Source organism: Eleutherodactylus coqui, chromosome 11 (genome assembly GCF_035609145.1).
Source record: "Eleutherodactylus coqui strain aEleCoq1 chromosome 11, aEleCoq1.hap1, whole genome shotgun sequence".
Lineage (NCBI taxonomy): Eukaryota > Metazoa > Chordata > Amphibia > Anura > Eleutherodactylidae > Eleutherodactylus > Eleutherodactylus coqui.
The window spans coordinates 108,690,126-108,715,078 of record NC_089847.1 but is presented as its reverse complement, the minus strand read 5'-3'; the positions used below and the strand labels follow the sequence as shown (position 1 = coordinate 108,715,078).

At 47.4% G+C, this 24,953-nt stretch overlaps 1 long non-coding RNA gene across 1 annotated transcript; it reads left to right on the top strand.

Annotated features, from left to right (window-relative positions):
• The first annotated feature begins 12,511 nt into the window (after positions 1–12,511).
• LOC136581612 (uncharacterized) lies at positions 12,512–24,602 on the top strand. The gene is made up of 4 exons (XR_010787074.1): positions 12,512–12,596; positions 21,145–21,319; positions 23,294–23,402; positions 24,337–24,602. It is a non-coding gene; the product is annotated as an uncharacterized lncRNA (long non-coding RNA).
• The last annotated feature ends 351 nt before the right edge of the window (positions 24,603–24,953 follow it).

The window sequence follows — 24,953 nt, the reverse complement described above, 5'->3', positions numbered from 1 at the left end:
TCTGCACTGCCGATTTTGAAAAAAAAAAAAAAAAGGTGCAACACTCCTAACAGCAGCCTCCACACTACTGCACACGGATAGATGTGGCCCTAAGAAGGACCGTTGGGGTTCTTGAAGCCTACACTCACTCCTAACACTCTCCCTACAGCAGCTCCAACACAACAGCACTTTCCCTCAGCTATCTCACAAGGCATCTGAGGCGAGCCGCGGGAGGGGCCGACTTTTATACTCGGGTGACATCTGATCTCGCCAGCCACTCACAGCAGGGGGGTGGTATAGGGCTTGAACATCACAGGGGGAAGTTGTAATGCCTTCCCTGTCTTTCAATTGGCCAGAAAAGCGCGCTAACGTCTCAGACAGGAAACTGAAAGTAACCCGAACATCGCGTGGTACTCGTTACGAGTAACGAGCATCCCGAACACGCTAATATTCGCCCGAGCATCAAGCTCGGACGAGTACGTTCGCACATCTCTATTAAAAACGCATCGCGCAAAAATTGCAAAGCACCAACTTGCGATGCGTTTTACCATTAGAAAGTCCCATTGACAATCGCGTGAAAAAAAACGCAGTGATATCGCGTGAAAAAAACCTGCAAGAAAAACGCAAGTGTGAAGGAGCCCTTACAATCCCACAGATAGAGTTTTATTCTATTCCGACAACTCCTTCTAGGGGAGGGATTTATTTTATAATGAGTGTATAAGAGAATAAACGACGAGTCGTACTGAATCTTTTCCCATACATCAATCTCCTCAGCTGCTTCTGCCCTATAACCTGCAATCTGCTGAATGGACAGCATTCTTAATGTCACATGGACCCTTTAATGAGGGGAATGACCTGACCTGTACAGACAGAGCTGACTTTGGTGTCATTGTGAGCTGGAGCTGCTTGTACGAGTAGTACAGTAAGATTTGTTTCTCATCACTTAGTTGTATGCAATTGAGGTACTCTCTGCAACCTTTTTTGCTTAGGACGTTTGGTAAATAAGTGATTAGTACAAAATGACAATTAATAATTCACAATAATAACTAGAAGAAAAATGTAATTCTCCAATTATCCTTCCCTGATGCCTGATAGGTCCAAAGGTCCATTTACTACATTAGAAACAGATGGCTATCTAGACACAAATCACAGACTCACCATAGTTGTTTTAACTCAATTTCTTCATCTCTGAGTAATTGAAAAAAAAAAAAAACTAAAACATAAGTTTTACTAATATACTACCAATATCTGATACACTTCACCTGGTTTTTCCCTCCATTCATGCTGCAAATATCTGGTGAGTTTTCTCAAAGAAGATGCATCAGCCAGTCCACAATGGTGCAAGGAGCGTCTTGGACAATTGAGCAATACAAGAACGTTCTATGGAGTGATGAATCTTGCTGCTCCAACTTCAAATCACGTGGACATACCTGAGTGTGGAGAATACCTGGGGAATGCCTTTTGCCTGAGTGTGTTGTGCCAAAACTTAAGTACTGTGGAGGTTCTGTTATGGTCTGGGATGCTTTACGTGGCACGGTCTTGGTCTATTGGTTGAAGTGGCAAGAACCATGAACATGGCGGTGTACCCTGACATTCCAGACAATAATACTGGTACAATGTGGTAATACTCTGGGAATGGTGAGCAATACATCCAGCAAGACAACACGCCTTGTCATAAATCCAATGCTGTTTTACATTGGTTTGAGGATATGAATGTTCCACGATTAAACTGGCTACACGGAATCCCAACCTGAGCAACATGAAATATGAACAGCGTTCATCTTTTTTGCGAGTACTCGCCAGACATTTTCAGGATGACTGGAGGGAAATACCAGGAGAAGTGTATCAGACATTAGTAGAAAGTATATCACGGAGAGTATCCAATGTCATTAGGGCCAAAAAAAGCCCACTGAGTATTAACATATAAAAAAAAAATAATACTTCTGATTCTTGGTCAGGTGTTCAATTACTTTTGGTAGGATAGTGTAGTTAGAAATAGGACCATAAAAGGTCTTGTATCCCTCTACTTCTCTTCTAAACAAAATTGAGATAGGATACAGCCACACGGGGCTAAACGACTCCAGAAGAAATTCCAGAATAGATTTTGCTGCAATTCCATAGCAAAGTCCACAACAAATCTGTAACAAAATATGCATGTGTTGCATGTGGACTTATCGTGGATTTTGCTATGGATTTGCTGTGGAAATCACAATGCTCATCGAAAGGCGTGGATTCCACTGTGAAAATCTTTAGCAAATGTTGTAGACTAGAGATGAGCGAACGTACTCGTCCGAGCTTGATGCTCGGGCGAATATTAGCGTGTTCGGGATGCTCGTTACTCGTAACGAGTACCACGCGATGTTCCGGTTACTTTCAGTTTCCTCTCTGAGACGTTAGCGCGCTTTTCTGGCCAATTGAAAGACAGGGAAGGCATTACAACTTCCCCCTGTGACGTTCAAGCCCTATACCACCGCCCTGCTGTGAGTGGCTGGGTAGATCAGATGTCACCCGAGTATAAAAGTCGGCCCCTCCCGCGGCTCGCCTCAGATGCGTTGTGACATAGCTGAGGGACAGTGATGCTAGTGCCGGAGCTGCTGTAGGGAGAGTGTTAGGAGTGAGTGTAGGCTTCAAGAACCCCAACGGTCCTTCTCAGGGCCACATCTATCTGTGTGCAGTACTGTGCAGGCTGCTGTTAGCAGTGTTGCACAATTTTTTTTTTTTTTCAAAATCGGCTGTCTGCAGAGCATTGCGCCCTGCAGTAATAGTCCAGGGACAGAAGTGGTGGTTAGGCAGGGAGAGTGTTAGGAGTGAGTGTAGGCTTCAAGAACCCCAACGGTCCTTCTTAGGGCCACATTTAACCGTGTGCAGTACTGTGCAGGCTGCTGTTAGCAGTGTTGCATTTTTTTTTTTTTTCAAAATCGGCTGTGCAGAGCATTGCGCCCTGCAGTAATACTACAGGGACAGAATTGTGTAGGCAGGGCCAGAAGACATATATTATTGATTAAATATAGTCAGTGGGCCTTTTCTTTTTAAAAAAAGGGAAAAATTCTATGTGCCCTGCCTCTGTCAGTCCTCAGCGTTCTGTGTATGTGTGTGGTGGGTGGAGATAGTAAACAAATCATACGCAGCCAGCTACGTTTAACAGCAGGCTTGCGCCAATTTATTTCCTGCCTTCCTGGGAAAAATCACCGCTCTGCTGCACTTCATATAACTGCATTTCTGTGGAACAGATTTCTTATCTGATTGAATATAGTCAGTGGGCCTTTTCTTTTTAAAAAAAGGGAAAAATTCTATGTGCCCTGCCTCTGTCAGTCCTCAGCGTTCTGTGTACGTGTGTGGTGGGTGGAGATAGTAAACAAATCATACGCAGCCAGCTACGTTTAACAGCAGGCTTGCGCCAATTTATTTCCTGCCTGGGAAATCAAATCACTGGTAATACACCATGCTGAGGGGTAGGGGTAGGCCTATAGGACGTGGACCCGGGCGAGGACGCGGAGGCCCAAGTCAGGGTGTGGGCACAGGCCGAGCCAGTGCGGTGGCCAGGGGTAGAGGCAGGGCCAGACCGAATAATCCACCAACTGGTTCCCAAAGCGCCCCCTCGCGCCATGCCACCCTGCAGAGGTCAAGGTGCTCTACGGTGTGGCAGTTTTTCACAGAGACGCCTGACGACCGACGAACAGTGGTGTGCAACCTTTGTCGCGCCAAGATCAGCTGGGGAGGCACCACCAACAGCATGCGCAGGCATATGATGGCCAAGCACCCCACAAGGTGGGACGATGCCCGTTCACCGCCTCCGGTTTGCACCACTGCCTCTCCCCCTGTGCCCCAACCTGCTACTGAGATCCAACCCCCCTCTGAGGACACAGGCAGTACCGTCTCCTGGCCTGCACCCACACCCTCACCTCCGCTGTCCTCGGCCCCATCCAGCAATGTCTCTCAGCGTAGCGTCCAGACGTCGCTAGCGCCACAGTTTGAGCGCAAGCGCAAGTACGACGCCACGCACCCGCACGCTCAAGCGTTAAACGTGCACATTGCAAAATTGATCAGCCTAGAGATGCTGCCGTATAGGCTTGTGGAAACGGAGGCTTTCAAAAGCATGATGGCGGTGGCGGCCCCGCGCTACTCGGTTCCCAGTCGCCACTACTTTTCCCGATGTGCCGTCCCAGGCCTGCACGACCACGTCTCCCGCAACATTGTACGCGCCCTCACCAACGCGGTTACTGCCAAAGTCCACTTAACAACAGACACGTGGACAAGCACAGGCGGGCAGGGCCACTATATCTCCCTGACGGCACATTGGGTGAATTTAGTGGAGGCTGGGACAGAGTCAGAGCCTGGGACCGCTCACATCCTACCCACCCCCCGAATTGCGTGCCCCAGCTCGGTGGTGGTATCTGCGGGGGTGTATGCTTCCTCCACTAAACCACCCTCCTCCTCCTACGCAACCTCTGTCTCGCAATCAAGATGTGTCAGCTTAGGCGAGAAGAGGCACACGGCCCACGAACTGCTGCAGGGTCTGACAGAGCAGACCGACCACTGGCTTGCGCCGCTGAGCCTCCAACCGGGCATGGTCGTGTGTGACAACGGCCGTAACCTGGTGGCGGCTCTGCAGCTCGGCAGCCTCACGCACGTGCCATGCCTGGCCCATGTGTTTAATTTGGTGGTTCAGCGCTTTCTGAAAAGCTATCCCCACTTGTCATACCTGCTCGGAAAGGTGCGCCGGATCTGCGCACATTTTCGCAAATCACACACGCACGCTGCCACCCTGCGGACCCTGCAACATCGGTTTAATCTGCCAGTGCACCGACTGCTGTGCGCGTGCCCACACAGTGGAACTCTACGCTCCACATGTTGGCCAGACTCTATGAGCAGCGTAGAGCTATAGTGGAATACCAACTCCAACTTGCACGGCGCAGTGGGAGTCAGCCTCCTCAATTATTCACAGAAGAGTGGGCCTGGTTGGCAGCCATCTGCCAGGTCCTTGGAAAATTTGAGGAGTCTACCCAGGTGGTGAGCGGCGATGCTGCAATCATTAGCGTCACCATTCCTCTGCTATGCATCTTGAGAAGTTCCCTGCAAAGCATAAAGGCAGACACTTTGGAATCAGAAATGGAGGCGGGGGAAGACAGTATGTCGCTGGATAGTCAGAGCACCCTCCTGTCTATATCTCAGCGCGTTCAGGAGGAGGAGGAGGAGCATGAGGAGGATGAGGAGGAGGGGGAAGAGACAGCTTGGCCCACTGCTGACGGTACCCATGCTGCTTGCCTGTCATCCTTTCAGCGTGTATGGCCTGAGGAGGAGGAAGAGGAGGAGGAGGATCCTGAAAGTGATCTTCCTAGTGAAGACAGCCATGTGTTGCGTACAGGTACCCTGGCACACATGGCTGACTTCATGTTAGGATGCCTTTCTCGTGACCCTCGCGTTACACGCATTCTGGCCACTACGGATTACTGGGTGTACACACTGCTCGATCCACGGTATAAGGAGAGCCTTTGCACTCTCATTCCCAAAGAGGAAAGGGGTTCGAGAATGATGCTATACCACAGGGCGCTGGTGGACAAACTGATGGTAAACTTCCCATCCGACAGCGCTAGTGGCAGAAGGCGCAGTTCCGAGGGCCAGGTAGCAGGGGAGGCGCAGAGATCAGGCAGCATGTACAGCGCAGGCAGGGGAACATTTTCCAAGGCCTTTGCCAGCTTTATGGCTCCCCAGCAAGACTGTGTCACCGCTCCCCAGTCAAGGCTGAGTCGGCGGGAGCACTGTAAAAGGATGGTGAGGGAGTACGTAGCCGATCGCACGACCGTCCTCCGTGACGCCTCTGCCACCTACAACTACTGGGTGTCAAAGCTGGACACGTGGCCTGAACTCGCGCTGTATGCCCTGGAGGTGCTTGCTTGTCCTGCGGCTAGCGTCTTGTCAGAGAGTGTGTTTAGTGTGGCTGGGGGAATCATCACGGATAAGCGTACCCACCTGTCAACCGACAGTGCCGACAGGCTTACACTCATCAAGATGAACAAAGCCTGGATTTCCCCAGACTTCTCTTCTCCACCAGCGGACAGCAGCGATACCTAAGCAATAGGTAGGCTGCACCCGCGGATGGAAGCATCGTTCTCTCTCACCATCCAAAACGGGGACATTTCTGCTTCATCAATCTGTGTATAATATTCCTCCTCCTCCTCCTCCTGCTCCTCCTCCTGAAACCTGACGTAATCACGCCGAACGGGCAATTTTTCTTAGGGCCACAAGGCTCACTCATATAATTTTTCTAAACAATTTTTATATGTTTCAATGCTCTTAAAAGCGTTGAAACTTTAACTTGAACCAATTTTTCGTTAAACTGGGCTGCCTCCAGGCCTAGTTACCACTTAAGCCACATTAACCAAAGCGATTAATGGGTTTCACCTGCCCTCTTGGTTGGCCATGGCCAATTTTTTGGATGTACATTAGTACTGTTGATACAGCAATTTTTGTGGGCCCTCGCCTACAGTGTAATCAAATGAATTTTTAGCCCACCTGCATTACAGCTGACGTTACATCCGCTGTGTTGGGCAATGCAATGGGATATTTTTATGTACCGCCGGTGGCTTCCTGGCACCCACCCATGCTGTGGGTCCACAGGGAATTATAAATGCATCTGATTCCACTTGTAAAGAACCCCAGTCTGACTGGGGCATGCAGTGTGGGCCGAAGCCCACCTGTATTAAGCACGACATTACTACCTCAGCTGTGTTGGGCAATGCAATGGGATATATTTATGTACCGCCGGTGGGTTCCAGGGAGCCACCCATGCTGTCGGTCCACAGAGAATTATAAATGCATCTGTTTCCACTTCTAAAGAACCCCAGTCTGACTGGGGCATGCAGTGTGGGCCGAAGCCCACCTGCATTAAGCACAACATTACTACCTCAGCTGTGTTGGGCAATGCAATGGGATATATTTATGTACCGCCGGTGGCTTCCTGGCACCCACCCATGCTGTGGGTCCACAGAGAATTATAAATGCATCTGAAACCACATCTAAAGAACCCCAGTCAGACTGGGGCATGCAGTGTGGGCCGAAGCCCACCTGCATTAAGCACGACATTACTACCTCAGCTGTGTTGGGCAATGCAATGGGATATTTCTATGTACTGCCGGTGGCTTCCTGGCACCCACCCATGCTGTCGGTCCACAGAGAATTATAAATGCATCTGTTTCCACTTTTAAAGAACCCCAGTCTGACTGGGGCATGCAGTGTGGGCCGAAGCCCACCTGCATTAAGCACGACATTACTACCTCAGCTGTGTTGGGCAATGCAATGGGATATTTTTATGTACCGCCGGTAGGTTCCAGGGAGCTACCCATGCTGTCGGTCCACAGGGACTTCACAATAGGGAGTTGTACCTGCCTGTGTCTATGAATTAAAAACTGCGGTCTGACTGGGGCATGCAGACACCTTGACAGAATGAATAGTGTGTGGCACATAGGTTCCCCATTGCTATGCCCACGTGTGCAGCTCCTGATGGCGGTGGCACAGGATTATATTTCTCATTGCTTCTGTACAGCATTGTGGGCTATCGCCCCGCCCCTTTTAAAGAGGGTCGCTGCCTAGCCGTGCCAACGCTCTGCAGTGTGTGCCTGCAGTTCCTCGTCATGGCAGACGCACTTATAAATAGACATGAGGGTGGCGTGGCATGAGGGCAGCTGAAGGCTGCGCAGGGACACTTTTGTGTGCGCTGTGGACACTGGGTCGTGCGGGGGGGTTGGTCAGCATGTAACCCAGGAGAAGTGGCAGCGGAGTGTGATGCAGGCAGTGATTGTGCTTTGTTGGAGGTAGTGTGGTGCTTAGCTAAGGTATGCATTGCTAATGAGGGCTTTTCAGAAGTAAAAGTTTTTGGGAGGGGGGGGGGCCCACTCTTGCCGGTATTGTGGCTTAATAGTGGGACCTGTGAACTTGAGATGCAGCCCAACATGTAGCCCCTCGCCTGCCCTATCCGTTGCTGTGTCGTTCCCATCACTTTCTTGAATTGCCCAGATTTTCACACATGAAAACCTTAGCGAGCATCGGCGAAATACAAAAATGCTCGGGTCGCCCATTGACTTCAATGGGGTTCGTTACTCGAAACGAACCCTCGAGCATCGCGATAATTTCGTCCCGAGTAACGAGTACCCGAGCATTTTGGTGCTCGCTCATCTCTATTGTAGACTTTTTCTTATGCAGATAGATATGAAATAGATAGATAGATAGATAGAAAGATAGATATGAGATAGATAGATATGAGATATGAGATAGATAGATAGATAGATAGATAGATAGATAGATAGATAGATATGAGATAGATAGATAGATAGATAGATAGATAGATAGATAGATAGATAGATAAATAGATAGATAGGAGATGGGTGGCTAGATAGATAGATAGATAGATAGATAGATAGATAGATAGATAGATAGATAGATAGATAGATAGGAGATGGTTAGATAGATAGATAGATAGATAGATAGATAGATAGATAGATAGATAGATAGATAGATAGGAGATGGGTGGATAGATAGATAGATAGATAGATAGATAGATAGATAGATAGATAGATAGATAGATAGATAGGAGAAAGCTAAAGAAGAGACAAAGACACCAGATAACGGCACACCGATAATTTTAGAGTAATTTAGCTTTAGTCACATTCAATTTAAGTCACCTGTTAGAACAGCAGACACGTGCAGGAACCAAGACCATTGATCCCGGTGCCTTGAGTACATTTAGATCAATTTTCTTGTGTCTCATTTGAAAGACGAGAGGGTGTTTACAAATGTTTACAAAGTGCTCTTATGAATGAGTCTTTGTGACTTATCAAGACTGGACAGACAGGAACAATTAAAGATAAACCCAGATGTGAGGAGATCAGACGAAGAACCGGTAATTAGGGTCTTGTGATATACATAAACATTGAAGATTTCACCTGTCAAATGCCTACATTCATATGACACATGCAAACTACTATTACATGATTTTATTACTGAACACTAATTTACTGTACGCTGCGTTGCCACTTTTAAAATGCCCCCAAAAGCACCAAATAGACCACGGTACAAAACACTGTGAACCAGGAGCATATACCAACAAATCTCAACAACTTCTAAAACGTTTCTGTCGATCTATCTATGTATCTATCTATCTATCTATCTGTCTGTCTGTCTGTCTATCTATCTATCTGTCTCATATCTATCTATCTATCTATCTAATTTCTATCTATCTCATATCTATCTATCTATCTCATATCTATCTATCTCATATCTATCTATCTCATATCTATCTATCTATCTATCTATCTCATATCTATCTATCTCATGTCTATCTATCTATCTCATATCTATCTATCTCATATCTATCTATCTCATATCTATCTATCTATCTCATATCTATCTATCTCATATCTATCTATCTCATATCTATCTATCTATCTATCTCATATCTATCTATCTATCTCATATCTATCTATCTCTAATCTATCTATCTCATATCTATCTATCTCTATCTATCTCATATCTATCTATCTCATATCTATCTATCTATCTATCTATCTATCTATCTATCTATCTCATATCTATCTATCTATCTCATATCTATCTATCTATCTCATATCTATCTATCTATCTATCTCATATCTATCCATCATTAATTAATCTTTTCATTTACAAATGTTCATAATACAGAAATTATGTCATAATATCTAACTTCTTGCAATTTTGGTGAAACTTATGTCGAAGGTTTAATGGAGTCCATATTCTATATAGCAGAGAGTTCAATCTAATTACCACATTCAAGCACCCCAGGTATTCCCAGGATTGATGGAGCTTGGAATTTGCTTGCTGCACCGTTAGCGCTCCTAACCCATGTCGCCTCGCAGCCAACAATGGATCAGTAACTTAACACAACTGTAGCCAAACATGCAAGAAGCAGGCAGATCTTTAATGAGTCCCTGCTATTCCAAATTCATTCTGCAGAGTCCCCCGAAGCATGTTAATACCACTTGCTGTGCAATCTCTCATTCTCTATGTACTTGTTTGCCTCTTCTTTTGTTGCTATAGTAAACCCAGATGATAAATTATACATTTGCCTGATGTTGGTCGTACTTAGAATATTCCCACAATTTCACTCATACAAGTGGATGACTTAAGAATTATGAATACACTGCTTACTCCAAAAGGATCCCTGAGTCTTAAGTTCAAAGTGAAAATGTTGGTCAGTAAATCCCTGCCCAGAAGACCTTATAATGTATAAGAAATAACAAGTAGATACAAGTGGTGAGGAAAGGACTCAGGCTAGGGCTACATGGCGACTTTGGCCTCAACACGGGTCGCCCAACCAAACATTGTTGTTTAGGCTTGTGACCTTGCACTATCATTAAAGTCAATGGGATTGTGGTGCGACTCAAAAGTTGCCCAACTGTGACTCACCAGTAACAAAAAATTCATAGAGCTTATATTTTTTGAAATATGTGAATTGCAGTCACAGCAACTCGTGACTCACACCACTGGTCTGTTGACTTTAAGGGGAGTCTTCTTTCTCTTTTTAAAGTCACTGGTCAGACCACACATGGAATATTGTGGACAGTTTTGGGCACCGCTACTCAAGAAGGACATACCAGAGGTTAAGCGGGTACAAAGGCGGGCAACTAAAGTAATAAACGGAATAGATGGACTACAATACCCAGAGAGGTTATCAAAATTGGGATTATTTTGTTTAGAAAGATGGCTGAGGGGCGACCTAATAGCTATGTAAAAATATATATCAGGGGACAATACAGAAATCTCTCCTAGTATTGTATTTATACCCAGAACTGTGACTGTAACAAGGAGGCATCCACTACATCTAGAGGAAAGAATGTTTCTACACCAACATAGAAGGGGGTTCTTTACTGTTAGAGCAGTGGGACTATAGAACTCTCTGCCTGAGGACGTAGTGATAGCAAACTCGATAAAAGAGTTTAAGAGGGGCTTGCATGCCCTTTTGGAGCTTTACAATCTTACAGGTTACAGTCACTAACTACTTCAGAAGAGTGGTTGATCCAGAGATTATTCTGATTGCCAGTTTGGAGTCGGGAGGGAATTTTCTCTCCTATGAATGGGGAAAATTGTCTTCTACCTCCTTGTCATTTTTTTGCCTTGTTCTGGATCAACATGGGGGGGATAGGCTGAAATAGATGGACATATATCTTCTTTGGGTCTAACACACTATGTTAGAGTGCAGGTTTGCAGCTGCAGACAGTGCTCTTTGATTATGAGACCAGTGTTGCAGCCTAAATTGCCATGTAGTCCTAGCCTAAAGGACTTTTTACCCCAAACAATTTCTTCTAGTTAAAGAGCACCGATTAACAAAATCGTCTGGCCTTTTTACAGGCTATTAAGATTGCATTAAGGGAAGAATTATAATTGTCAACAGTGAATCCTCTAATTTTGTGTGCTGCATGAAGGATGTGATCATCCTACGAAGGAGTGCTTGTTCTTTGAGTGGTTGATGGCACATTCAGATAGGCCAATGATTGGGCATTCGAATGTTCCCAATAATCAGCTCATATAGAAGGCTCTTAAATGGGTTTTACCATCAAAGACATTTATGCCCCAATGCACAGGAGAGTGGATAGATGTCTGAGAACTGGAGGTCTGACACCCAGCAATCTTAAGAATGGTGCTCCTGAATGCCCCACGTGAATCAAATCACTCTACTAGCTTCTATAGGGCAGCCAGATATTAATGCGCTTGGCAATATTGTTCCATCCCACAGAAGTGGATGCGGCACTAGTCACGCATGTGCACCCTCCTCCATTCATATGGGAATTTTGAGAGTGCTGTGAATAGTGCATCCATTTCTTTAAGCAACTCTATTCATGGCATATCAGTTGGCGACCACTCTGAGAGTTTTGCACATGGCTATTATCGCTCTTAGACAGTGTTATACACCAGATTTCAGGACAAGTGTTGAGCAAACCCAACGAGTAGAGCCCTATTTTGGGTCGAACTTTGCTCAAAGCTCTGTTTTAGCAAAGTTCAACCTGAAACAGCGTACTACTAGTTCCATTTGTTCAACACTAGTCAATAATGAACCCATGTCTATGTGTCCCTGGCCAGCAACAGCTCAAAACAGGATGCAATATGTTGTTAATGGTAGCTAAATAACAATTTTTCCAAATTAAAACAGGATAGTAATTACATTACGTACTTGCATGTTATTACCAGCTATATACCTGAGATAGCTTTTAGTAGAAATGCTCATGGGTGTAGCCCAGTCTAATTTGCATTACAGATGCCGGAGGCAATGTGTTATTTGTAAGTATGATTAAAAGAGAAAAAGGTTCTTGATTCCCAAGGATAAACAAGAGGGACACTTGAAGTCAGTGCGTAGTGATGATTCAGCAGTCACCTGGGAGATCCCAGGGTGAAACAATGACCAGAAGTTAGAAAGTACATGACATTGCTAGGCAACCTTGGACCACAGAAAATTATTTCTATGGCCTCGTGTGCTGCTACAGATTGCCATTAAGTATTAAGAGAACATAAAAGGTCAAGAGAGAAGTCAAATACCCAGCAGGACCTACGCCAGTAAAAGAGGAGCAACAGCAAGACAATCACATTTATAGGTATTTATGAAAAAATGTTACAAAGTATCAATCATTTTAAAGGAAGGATAGATGGATGGATGGATGGATGGATAGATAGATAGATAGATAGATAGATATGAGATAGATAGATATGAGATAGATAGATAGATAGATATGAGATGGATGGATAGATAGATAGATAGATAGATAGATATGAGATGGATAGGAGATAGATATGAGATAGATATGAGATAGATAGATAGATAGATATAGATTAAATCTCTCTCCTATCCTGACAGTTTGCTACAATGCATCAATATAAGTAAAATGTATCAGTCTGCAGTCCAGACTGCTTAGCTCACACAGCACTGTTTAGACTAGTTCTGTCATCAAGCCATGGACGGATCCGTTCCATGAAATCTAACACTACCCGATGGACCCTATTGACTATAATGGGGTCCATTGCTTAGCCGCCAAGCTGCCTGACATTTTCCCGAACAAAACAATGCAATGTGCTGTGCTATTTAGTCCCACATTTTGTGCCGACGCAGATGTGAAAAGAGCCTCAGGACTATTCCACACTAGTGTATTACAGACATACTTTTGCATCCGTGATACAGATGAGCATCCCAGCCTGACTGGTATGCTCATCTGAACCAAAATCACACATTCCTAGAGATCTATGATTGTGTGAATTGGGGTCAGTAGGGCTGCACTCGGCTGGGACACTCATGTATATTATGAGTACTAGTAATTATTAGGAAATTATAGTTCCAGTGATTCTGGTGGCGCAATGCACCACACAACTGTGCTACATGGTACATCTATTATGATCCCACACATCACACGCACACAGCTCTACTACATCCCTCCTGATTCCCACACATTACACACACAGCTCTGTCATGATTCACACACACACAGCTCTGCTACATGGTACATTTATTATTATCCCAACACATGACACACATAGCTCTGCTACATCCTGATTTACACACATAGCTCTGCTACATGGTACATCCATTATGATCCCCACACATCACACACGCAGCTCTACTACACCCATCTTGATCCCCACACAAGACAATCACAGCTTAGCTACTCCCACAGCAGTGACATTACCACAGTTTCTTTAGCTCACCGGATCTCTCTGGTGGTGGTAGGTCGGTGTCTTTTGTCAGGATCTCTGAGTTGTGTCTGAAATAATAACAGCTTAGTTGTATTCTCATTTTGTTCTCCCCTTTTCAAGAGCCCTACATGTGTAGTTCTTCTGTCGGTCAGGCTCTGTGTTTTATATATCTTATAGGACCTGCAATGATGTCACCAGGAGGCGGAGTGTGAGAAGAACCCACATACAGTACTTTCTACCAAACTGCAGAATGGCTCCTGCCACAGCAGTGATGTCACCGCAGATCCTTTAGCCCAGTGTTCCCCAACTCCGGTCAGGGATCCCCAACAGGTCATGTTTTCAGGTTTTCCTCAGTGTTGCACAGGCGATGTAACTATTGTCAGTGCCTCAGACATTGCCACAGGTGTTCTGACTATAGGATATCCTGAAAACATGACTTGTTGGTGGTCCCTGAGGACTGCTTTAGCCCACCAGATCTCTGTGGTAGCGGTAGGTCAGTGTCTTTTGTCAGGACTGCTGAGTTGTGTCTGAGATAATAACAGCTTAGTTGTATTCTCATTTTGTTATTTTTGTCCTCCCCTCTTCAAGAGCCCTACCTGTGTTGTTCTTCTGTTGGTCATGCTCCGTGTTTTATATATGTTGTAGGACCGTTGATGACATCAATAGGGAGCAGAGCGATGATGTCACCAGGAGTGGAGCACGAGAAGCACTCACATACTAACTGACAAGTGGTCATTAGTAATTTGATAAAAATAAGCCTGTAGCATGTTAGTCTGAAACTGGCCTAATGCAATCTCTCAGCTGTGAAGAGGACTAAGGCCTCATGCACATAACCATATTATTACTCTGTGTAAGCTCGGACTTTTGAGCAGCCATAATACAACAAAGTCCCATCTTGGTTTTTCATGGCTGAGATCGAAAAACCCAACGCTCTGTCCCAACTGCCTGTTGGAAAGAGCCAAGGTCTTCAGAAAAGTGCTGCTTCATTGAAGTAAATTAGGGGTATGGAAATAGTATAGCACAGCAGGCCTAGATAGAACAGCTATCTCTGTGCCCCCTATATTTTATTGGGGGTTTCTGTATTATACAAACACATAGAGAAGGTTAGGGAATGGTAAAAATAAAAAACTAAGGCCCAATGTCCAGGGGCAGCTCTGATTTGTAGGTGACCTGAGCGGAATATCTGCAAATCAAGTCGCCCATAGGGAAACTTGGGTGTCCGCTAGAGATGAGCGAACGTACTCGTCTGAGCTTGATACTCGTTCGAGTATTAGCGTGTTCGAGATGCTCGTTACTCGTAACGAGCACCACGCAATGTTCGGGTTACTTTCACTTTCATCTCTGAGACGCTAGCGCGCTTTTCTGGCCAATTGAAAGACAGGGAAGGCATTACAACTTCCCTCTGCGACGTTCAAGCCCTATACCACCCCCCTGCAGTGAGTGGCTGGCGAGATCAGGTGTCACCCGAGTATAAAAATCGGCCCCTCCCGCGGCTCGCCTCAGATGCGTTGTGACATAGCTGAGGGACAGTGCTGTTGGTGCCGGAGCTGCTATAGGGAGAGTGTTAGGAGTTAGTGTAGGCTTCAAGAACCCTAACGGTCCTTCTTAGGGCCACATCTAACCGTGTGCAGTACTGTGGAGGCTGCTTTTTGCAGTGTTGCACCTTTTTTTTTTTTTTGGTATATCGGCCGTGCAGAGCATTGCGCCCTGCAGTAATCCTACAGGGACAGAAGTGGTGGTTAGGCAAGGAGAGTGTTAGGAGTGATTGTAGGCTTCAAGAACCCCAACGGTCCTTCTTAGGGCCACATCTAACCGTGTGCAGTAGTGTGGAGGCTGCTTTTTGCAGTGTTGCACATTTTTTTTTTTTTTGGTATATCGGCCGTGCAGAGCATTGCGCCCTGCAGTAATACTCCAGGGATAGAATTGTGTAGGCAGGACCAGAAGACATATATTATTGATTGAATATACGCAGTTGGCCTTTTCAAAAAAATATTGGGCAAAAAATCTATTTGGCCTGCCTGTCACTGTGCTGCTCAGTGTTCTGGGTCCGTGTGTGCTGGGTGTAGTAGTTCTACAAATAAATACGCAGCCAGCTAAGTGTAACAGCAGGCATGCGCCAAATTATTTCCTGGCTCTGAAATCACCGCTCTGTTGCAGTTAATAACAGTGCGACACTCTTTAGTTCTGTCACACACTCCAGGGCCAGAAGACATATAGTATTGACTGAATATACGCAGTTGGCCTTTTCCAAAAAATATTGGGCAAAAAATCTATTTGGGCTGCCTGTCACTCTGCTCAGTGTTCTGGGTCTGTGTCTGCTGGGTGTAGTAGTTCTACAAATAAATACGCAGGCATCTAAGTGTTACAGCAGGCGTGCGCCAAATTATTTCCCGGCGTTCCGTAAGCGAAGTCAGCCTCCAACAACAGGCCAATAAGCGGCACATTTAATTACAGCGTTCTGTTTCTGCATTACTGGTAATACAGCATGCAGAGGGGTAGGGGTAGGCCTAGAGGACGTGGGCGCGGCCGAGGACGCGGAGGCCCTAGTCCGGGTGTGGGCACAGGCCGAGCTCCTGATCCAGGTGTATCGCAGCCGACTGCTGCGGGATTAGGAGAGAGGCACGTTTCTGGCGTCCCCACATTCATAGCACATTTAATGGGTCCACGCGGTAGACCTTTATTAGAAAATGAGCAGTGTGAGCAGGTCCTGTCGTGGATGGCAGAAAGTGCTTCCAGCAACCTATCGTCCACCCACAGTTCTGCGCCGTCCACTGCTGCAACTCAGAATCCTCTGGCTGCTGCTCCTCCTTCCTCCCAGCCTCCTCACTCCATGAAAATGAGACATTCTGAGGAGCGGGCAGACTCCCAGGAACTGTTCTCGGGCCCCTGCTCAGATTGGGCAGCAGTGGTTCCTCTCCCACCAGAGGAGTTTATCGTGACTGATGCCCAACCATTGGAAAGTTCCCGGGGTCCGGGGGATGAGGCTGGGGACTTCCGGCAACAGTCTCAAGACCTTTCAGTGGGTGAGGAGGCCGATGACGATGAGACACAGTTGTCTATCAGTGAGGTAGTAGTAAGGGCATTAAGTCCGAGGGAGGAGCGCACTGAGGATTCTGAGGAAGAGCAGCAGGACAATGAGGTGACTGACCCCACCTGGTTTGCTACGCCTACTAAGGACAGGTCTTCAGAGGGGGAGGCAAGGGCAGCAGCAGGGCAGGTTGCAAGAGGCAGTGCGGTGGCCAGGGGTAGAGGCAGGGCCAGACCGAATAATCCACCAACTGTTTCCCAAAGCACCCCCTCGCGCCATGCCACCCTGCAGAGGCCAAGGTGCTCAAAGGTCTGGCAGTTTTTCACTGAGAGTGCAGACGACCGACGAACAGTGGTGTGCAACCTTTGTCGCGCCAAGATCAGCCGGGGAGCCACCACCACCAGCCTCACCACCACCAGCATGCGCAGACATATGATGGCCAAGCACCCCACAAGGTGGGACGAAGGCTGTTCACCGCTTTCGTTTTGCACCGCTGCCTCTCCCCCTGTGCCCCAACCTGCCACTGAGATCCAACCCCGCTCTGAGGACACAGGCACTACCGTCTCCTGGCCTGCACCCACACCCTCACCTCCGCTGTCCTCGGCCCCATCCAGCAATGTCTGTCAGCGCAGCGTCCAGCCGTCGCTAGTGCAAGTGTTTGAGCGCAAGCGCAAGTAGGCCGCAACGCACCCGCACGCTCAAGCGTTAAACGTGCACGTAGCCAAATTTATCAGCCTGGAGATGCTGCCGTATAGGGTTGTGGAAACGGAGTCCTTCAAAAGTATGATGGCGGTGGCGGCCCCGCGCTACTCAGTTCCCAGTCGCCACTATTTTTCCCGATGTGCCGTCCCAGCCCTGCACGACCACGTCTCCCGCAACATTATACGCGCCCTCACCAACGCGGTTACTGGCAAGGTACACTTAACTACGGACACGTGGACAAGCACAGGCGGGCAGGGCCACTATATCTCCCTGACGGCACATTGGGTGAATTTAGTGGAGGCTGGGACAGAGTCAGAGCCTGGGACCGCTCACGTCCTACCCACCCCCAGAATTGCGGGCCCCAGCTCGGTGGTGGTATCTGCGGCGGTATATGCTTCCTCCAGTAAACCATCCTCCTCCTCCTCCTTCTCCAACGCAACCTCTGTCTCGCAATCAAGATGTGTCAGCAGCAGCAGCACGACGCCAGCAGTCGGTGTCGCGTGTCGTGGCAGCAAAGCGGTGGGCAAGCGTCAGCAGGCCGTGCTGAAACTACTCAGCTTAGGAGATAAGAGGCACACGGCCCACGAACTGCTGCAGGGTCTGACAGAGCAGACCGACCGCTGGCTTGCGCCGCTGAGCCTCCAACCGGGCATGGTCGTGTGTGACACTGGCCGTAACCTGGTGGCGGCTCTGCAGCTCGGCAGCCTCACGCACGTGCCATGCCTGGCCCACGTCTTTAATTTGGTGGTTCAGCGCTTTCTAAAAAGCTACCCACGCTTGTCAGACCTGCTCGGAAAGGTGCGCCGACTCTGCGCACATTTCCGCAAGTCCCACACGGACGCTGCCACCCTGCGCACCCTGCAACATCGGTTTAATCTGCCAGTGCACCGACTGCTGTGCGACGTGCCCACACGGTGGAACTCTACGCTCCACATGTTGGCCAGGCTCTATGAGCAGCGTAGAGCTATAGTGGAATACCAACTCCAACATGGGCGGCGCAGTGGGAGTCAGCCTCCTCAATTATTTTCAGAAGAGTGGGCCTGGTTGGCAGACATCTGCCAGGTCCTTGGAAACTTTGAGGAGTCTACCCAGGTGGTGAGCGGCGATGCTGCAATCATTAGCGTCACCATTCCTCTGCTATGCCTCTTGAGAAGTTCCCTGCAAAGCATAAAGGCAGACGCTTTGCACTCGGAAACAGAGCCGGGGGAAGACAGTATGTCGCTGGATAGTCAGAGCACCCTCCTGTCTATATCTCAGCGCGTTGAGGAGGAGGAGGAGGAGGAGGAAGATAAGGAGGAGGGGGAAGAGACAGCTTGGCCCACTGGTGAGGGTACACATGCTGCTGGCCTGTCATCCTTTCAGCGTGTATGGCCTGAGGAGGAAGAGGAGGAGGAGGAGGATCCTGAAAGTGATCTTCCTAGTGAGGACAGTCATGTGTTGCGTACAGGTACCCTGGCACACATGGCTGACTTCATGTTAGGATGCCTTTCTCGTGACCCTCGCGTTACACGCATTCTGGCCACTACGGATTACTGGGTGTACACACTGCTCGACCCACGGTATAAGGAGAACCTTTCCACTCTCATACCCGAAGAGGAAAGGGGTTCAAGAGTGTTGCTATACCACAGGACCCTTGCGGACAAGGTGATGGTAAAAATCCCATACGACAGCACTAGTGGCCGAAGGCGCAGTTCTGAGGGCCAGGTAGCAGGGGAGGCGCGGAGATCAGGCAGCATGTACAGCACAGGCAGGGCAACACTCTTTAAGGCCCTTGACTGCTTTATGGCTCCCCAGCAAGACTGTGTCACCGCTCCCCAGTCACGGCTGAGTCGGCGGGAGCACTGTAAAAGGATGGTGAGGGAGTACGTAGCCGATCGCACGACCGTCCTCCGTGACGCCTCTGCCCCCTACAACTACTGGGTGTTGAAGCTGGACACGTGGCCTGAACTCGCGCTGTATGCTCTGGAGGTGCTTGCTTGTCCTGCGGCTAGCGTCTTGTCAGAGAGGGTGTTTAGTGCGGCTGGGGGAATCATCACAGATAAGCGTACCCGCCTGTCAACCGACAGTGCCGACAGGCTAACACTCATCAAGATGAACAAAGCCTGGATTTCCCCAGACTTCTCTTCTCCACCAGCGGACAGCAGCAATACCTAAGCAATACGTAGGCTGCACCCGCGGATGGAAGCATCGTTCTGTATCCCCATCAAAAACGGGGACCTTTTCGCTTCATCAATCTGTGTATAATATTCCTCCTCCTCCTCCTGCTCCTCCTCCTGAAACCTCACATAATCACGCCGAACGGGCAATTTTTCTTAGGCCCACAAGGCTCAGTCATATAATTTTTCTAAACAATTTTTATACGTTTCAATGCTCATTAAAGCGTTGAAACTTTCACCTCAATCAATTTTTATTTTAACTGGGCTGCCTCCTGGCCTAGTTACCAATTAAGCCACATTAACCAAAGCGATTAATGGGTTTCACCTGCCCTCTTGGTTGGGCATGGGCAATTTTTCTGATGTACATTAGTACTGTTGATACACCAATTTTTGTGGGCCCTCGCCTACAGTGTAATCAAATGAATTTTTAGCCCACCTGCATTACAGCTGACGTTACATCAGCTGTGTTGGGCACTGCAATGGGATATATTTATGTACCGCCGGTGGGTTCCAGGGAGCCACCCATGCTGTGGGTCCACAGGGAGTTGTAAATGCATCTGTTTCCACTTCTAAAGAACCCCAGTCTGACTGGGGCATGCAGTGTGGGCCGAAGCCCACCTGCATTAAACATGACATTACTACCTCAGCTGTGATGGGCAATGCAATGGGATATTTCTATGTACCGCCGGTGGCTTCCTGGCACCCACCCATGCTGTGGGTGCACACGGAATTCCCATTGCGGAGTTGTACCTGCCTGTGACTATATATAAAAAAACGCGGTCTGACTGGGGCATGCAGACACCTTGACAGAATGAATAGTGTGTGGCACATAGGTTCCCCATTGCTATGCCCACGTGTGCAGCTCCAGATGGAGGTGGCACAGGATTACATTTCTCATTGCTTCTGTACAGCATTGTGGGCTATCGCCCCGCCCCTTTTAAAGAGGGTCGCTGCCTAGCCGTGCCAACCCTCTGCAGTGTGTGACTGCGGTTCCTCCTCATGGCAGACGCACTTATAAATAGACATGAGGGTGGCGTGGCATGAGGGCAGCTGAAGGCTGGGCAGGGACAGTTTGGTGTGCGCTGTGGACACTGGGTCGTGCAGGGGGGGTTGGGCAGCATGTAACCCAGGAGAAGTGGCAGTGGAGTGTCATGCAGGCAGTGATTGTGCTTTGTTGGAGGTAGTGTGGTGCTTAGCTAAGGTATGCATTGCTAATGAGGGCTTTTCAGATGTAAAAGTTGTTGGGGGGGCCCACTCTTGCTGCTATTGTGGCTTAATAGTGGGACCTGGGAACTTCATATGCAGCCCAACATGTAGCCCCTCGCCTGCCCTATCCGTCTGCCCCATCACTTTCTTGAATTGCCCCGATTTTCACAAATGAAAACCTTAGCGAGCATCGGCGAAATACAAAAATGCTCGGGTCGCCCATTGACTTCAATGGGGTTCGTTACTGGAAACGAACCCTCGAGCATCGCGAAAAATTCGTCTCGAGTAACGAGCACCCGAGCATTTTGGTGCTCGCTCATCTCTAGTGTCCGCACATTAATTAAAGCATGTGGATTTGTTTTGCAGATCTTTTGGTCAATGGAAGGCGTCCAATCTGTGGACCGTTCGCGGGAAAGTTGGATTTAGAAAAAAAAATAAAACCCCACTGCACATGTGCGGCGACATTCCGGACGGTGCTTCCGCACACATCCGCAGTGAACAAAATAGAAGAACCGGACAGGCATGCAGAAGACCTTGACAGGTAAGCAGTGTCCTTGGCAGCGGCCAGCTCGCAGCGAAATCTGATCTGCCCGTGGACATGAGGCCTATATCATTCTCATGACTCAATTCACCGGCCAGTCCAGCACCGCCAATGTTCTGTTCCTCACTATGTTGATAAATAGCAGCGGCAATATGTCTGTATTCACATGTGACCTCTGTAGCCAAGGTTTCCTCATTGAAAACAATGACAGAAACTTTGCGATTCTCCGCCGTGGCAGAGGATCAATACTTCGCTGAAATGATGCAAGGCGGTTTTAAGATAAAAATGCCCCGCATCTGCGGAAAAATTGCATGTTGGTGCGTGATATCACGCCGTTATTCACAGCCCGATTCACAGCCCCATGTGAAGTTAACCTGAGCGAGTCAATGATGTATCTGCTTGTATAAATAGTCAGCAAGAGAATGAATGAGCTAGCGGTGACCACACTCGCTTGTTCGCTCATTCAAATGAGAATTGGCTCGTCTAAAAGGACCCTTAGGCCCAATGTCCATGGTCGGATTTGATTTGCGGAAGATCTGCAGTTCAAGTGGCCCATAAGGAACCGTGGGTGTCCACACTTCAACTTACACATGCAAATATGTTTTCTGCATTCCACATTGCGAAAACAAATCAGAGCATGCTCCATTATAGTGCGGATTCTGTATGGACGGCTTCCATTGAAGTCAATGGAAGTTGTCCGATCTGCGGCCTGTCTGCAATTGACATTGCGGATGGGCTGCCAAAAAACCTGTACTGTGTATATGTACTGGGAAGCACTTCCGCACACATCGCAGTACAGAGAAAAGAAGACAGGCACAGGTATGCAGAGTCGTTGGTCGCGGGCAAGGTCAGATTCCGCAGTTGGCTCCCACATGCAGAATTCGACACACTCTTGGACATGAGGCCTTAGGTTGCGTCTACACGGGGCTGATTTCCAGCGGAATGTCCACAGCGGCATTCCACTGCAGATTAGCCGCTGAAAGCCTGCCTTCAAACTCGCACCATTTTGTGCAGGTTTTATCGCGAATTCCTGTGCGGAATTCACCCCCTCATCTCGAGAAGGTCAATTCCGCAGCAGAGACGGCGATAAAGTTGGCATGCTACGGAATTTAATTCTGAACTGCAAGTCAAATTCAATGTGGGTTATTTCTGCAGTTTGTGGGCGAGATTTCCAAACTCTCGTCCACATTGCTGCTACTGTAAATGCAGTGAAATTTCTATGTAGAGGGTCTGCCCCGTGTGAACCCCACCCCACCATTTCCTACCTTCTGTGCATTTCTTGTATGGCAGAGACCCCCTGTAATTCCAAAACCTGCCAAGAGATTACAGTAGTATTGTTCTGTGCCACACCCATTGTGACTGCCAACACTTGACCCGCCAGATACCAGCAGACTGTTGTACTAGTGGTTTATAAATAATGAAGACCACAGGACAATTCGTTCTCAACTGAAAGGGCTTCCATTGGCGCCAGAAATCTTGTGGTTTCTCTATATCCTGAGCATAACAATGTGTCCATAAAGCTTAATGTGTTTTTCAGTCACCTTCGTGCTATTTATAAATGCTTTATGGCAAGGTATATGATATAATTACACAGGTTTTAGCACAGTTCGGAACATAAAAAACAATCTCTCCCGTTCTCAGTGCTTCTTCTCTGTCTGATGCCTTTTAAATTAATATATTACTGCTTTGTTGCTTTTAATGGGATATATTTGTGCTGGCATGCAACCACAACTTCACTCAATTGGAGGAGGATTCCACTAACACATTGAACGGATAAATATAACATTGTGATATACAGAGAGAGGTTTTATAGTACCACATTCAGAAAAATGACAGCTCCAGTTTCCACTAAATTTGTTACCAAAAAAAAAGTTTTGGTGCTAAGAAAGCAATTTACATCTTGATGGAAAAAGGCATTTTTTGGTTACATCTGTGACACATGCACTGATACATTGACTTTTTGCTCCATAATAGGGCAGAATGACCATTGAGGGGAACCCCCTGAAGAGCTCCAGTGGATGTCACCAAGCTTATCATACACTATCCTACCAAAAGTAATTGGACCCCTGAGCAAGAATCACAAGTATTATTTTTTTACATCCATTAATACTTAGTAGGCCTCATTTGGCCCTAATGACATTGGATACTCCCTGTGGTATACTTTCTACTAATGTCTGATACACTTCAGCTGGTATTTCCCTCCATTCATCCTGCAAACGTCTGTCAAGTTCTCTCAAGAAGATGGATGCCCTAATAGGCAACCCTTCTTGCCTTAATAGAATCTTTTAGCAATGCCATTTTAGTTCTAATACAAATATCAATTCAGATATACATAATAGGGCCCCTTTCCCCTTTAACTTTTAACTATGTCTGACCTCTGTGGCCCCAAAAGAGCTCATGCCTCCTTGCCCCCGGCCCAGCCTGCTCCTGCATCTACACGTCCTCATGTTTTGGGGTAGACTACATAGCTTTTCAGACGCAACCCCATGGACTCTAACAATGTCTTTTGTTTCTAGTCATTCTTGTTCCCCCATACCGATTCTACTTAGATTTGACTTCCAACGTTGTGAATGTGACAAGTGGTGATCCCAACCTTTCACTATCAGTGGGTAACGTCAGACTTCATTGGAAGTGGTGGGGGGCAATTGGCACATTCACAACTTTGGGAGCTGAGTCTAAGAAAAGTGTGGGGGGGGCAAGGGTGAGTAGAAACAAAAGAAAGACAATGTTGGTTTCAGGATTTGAAACAGCGACCTTCTGTACTTCAAGCAGTAGCTCAACCTATTGAGCTGTCTAGCCTGCTGGATAGCTTCCCTGAGTCCTGATACCTTGTTCACCATCCCTTGTCTCCTGTTCCTTGTTCCGTGGCTTCCTGTCTAGTTCCACCTGTGTCTTGTTCCTTCCTTTATTAGCCCTCTATGTAAACCTAGCCCTGTTCCCTCCTTCCTTGTGTGTTTATTGTGCTCAGTACATCAGCCTATAAACCTGATTATACCTTTAACTGCTCCCTACAAAAGAAGATTGTTCCTGTGTACCAGAACTCGGCTATACCTCCTGACTACTCTTCTGCCTGAACCCGCTGTACTGCAACGCCATCCTGTGAACCAGATCTCGGCTACTCCAGGACCACGCTACCCTCCAGTAAGTGGCTACAGCACAAGATTACAGTCCCATGCCAGACACATGACAGTTGGAGTCAGTAGGCTCTTACCTGCAAAGCTATACAGCCATTCCCGGTGATGTGAGGGCATGACATGTGGTACAAATACAATATAACGTTTTGACTGTGTCCAGCTTTTGTCAAGCACATTTGAAACTTTGCATTTTATTTGTACCATGTGGATCTAATAAAAGAAGAAATTAAGATGTTAACATTGACTTGTCTCTTTTGATGAGGATTAGAACGTTGAAATGGACGGACTGGGTGGATGGACTATTGCACAGCCATTTCTGTTGGATTATATGGGACTACTAGTTCTGTTTTGGTGTCCAATGTGTTAGGGTGGCTTCACATCTGTGTCAGTGGTTCCGGTTTCCTGCTCTGTTCAGGGAGCAGGGAAGAGGAATCCCCTGGCTGAATGGCTCCGTCTTATGATGGACTCAAACAGTGCTGAATGGACATATTGACTATAAC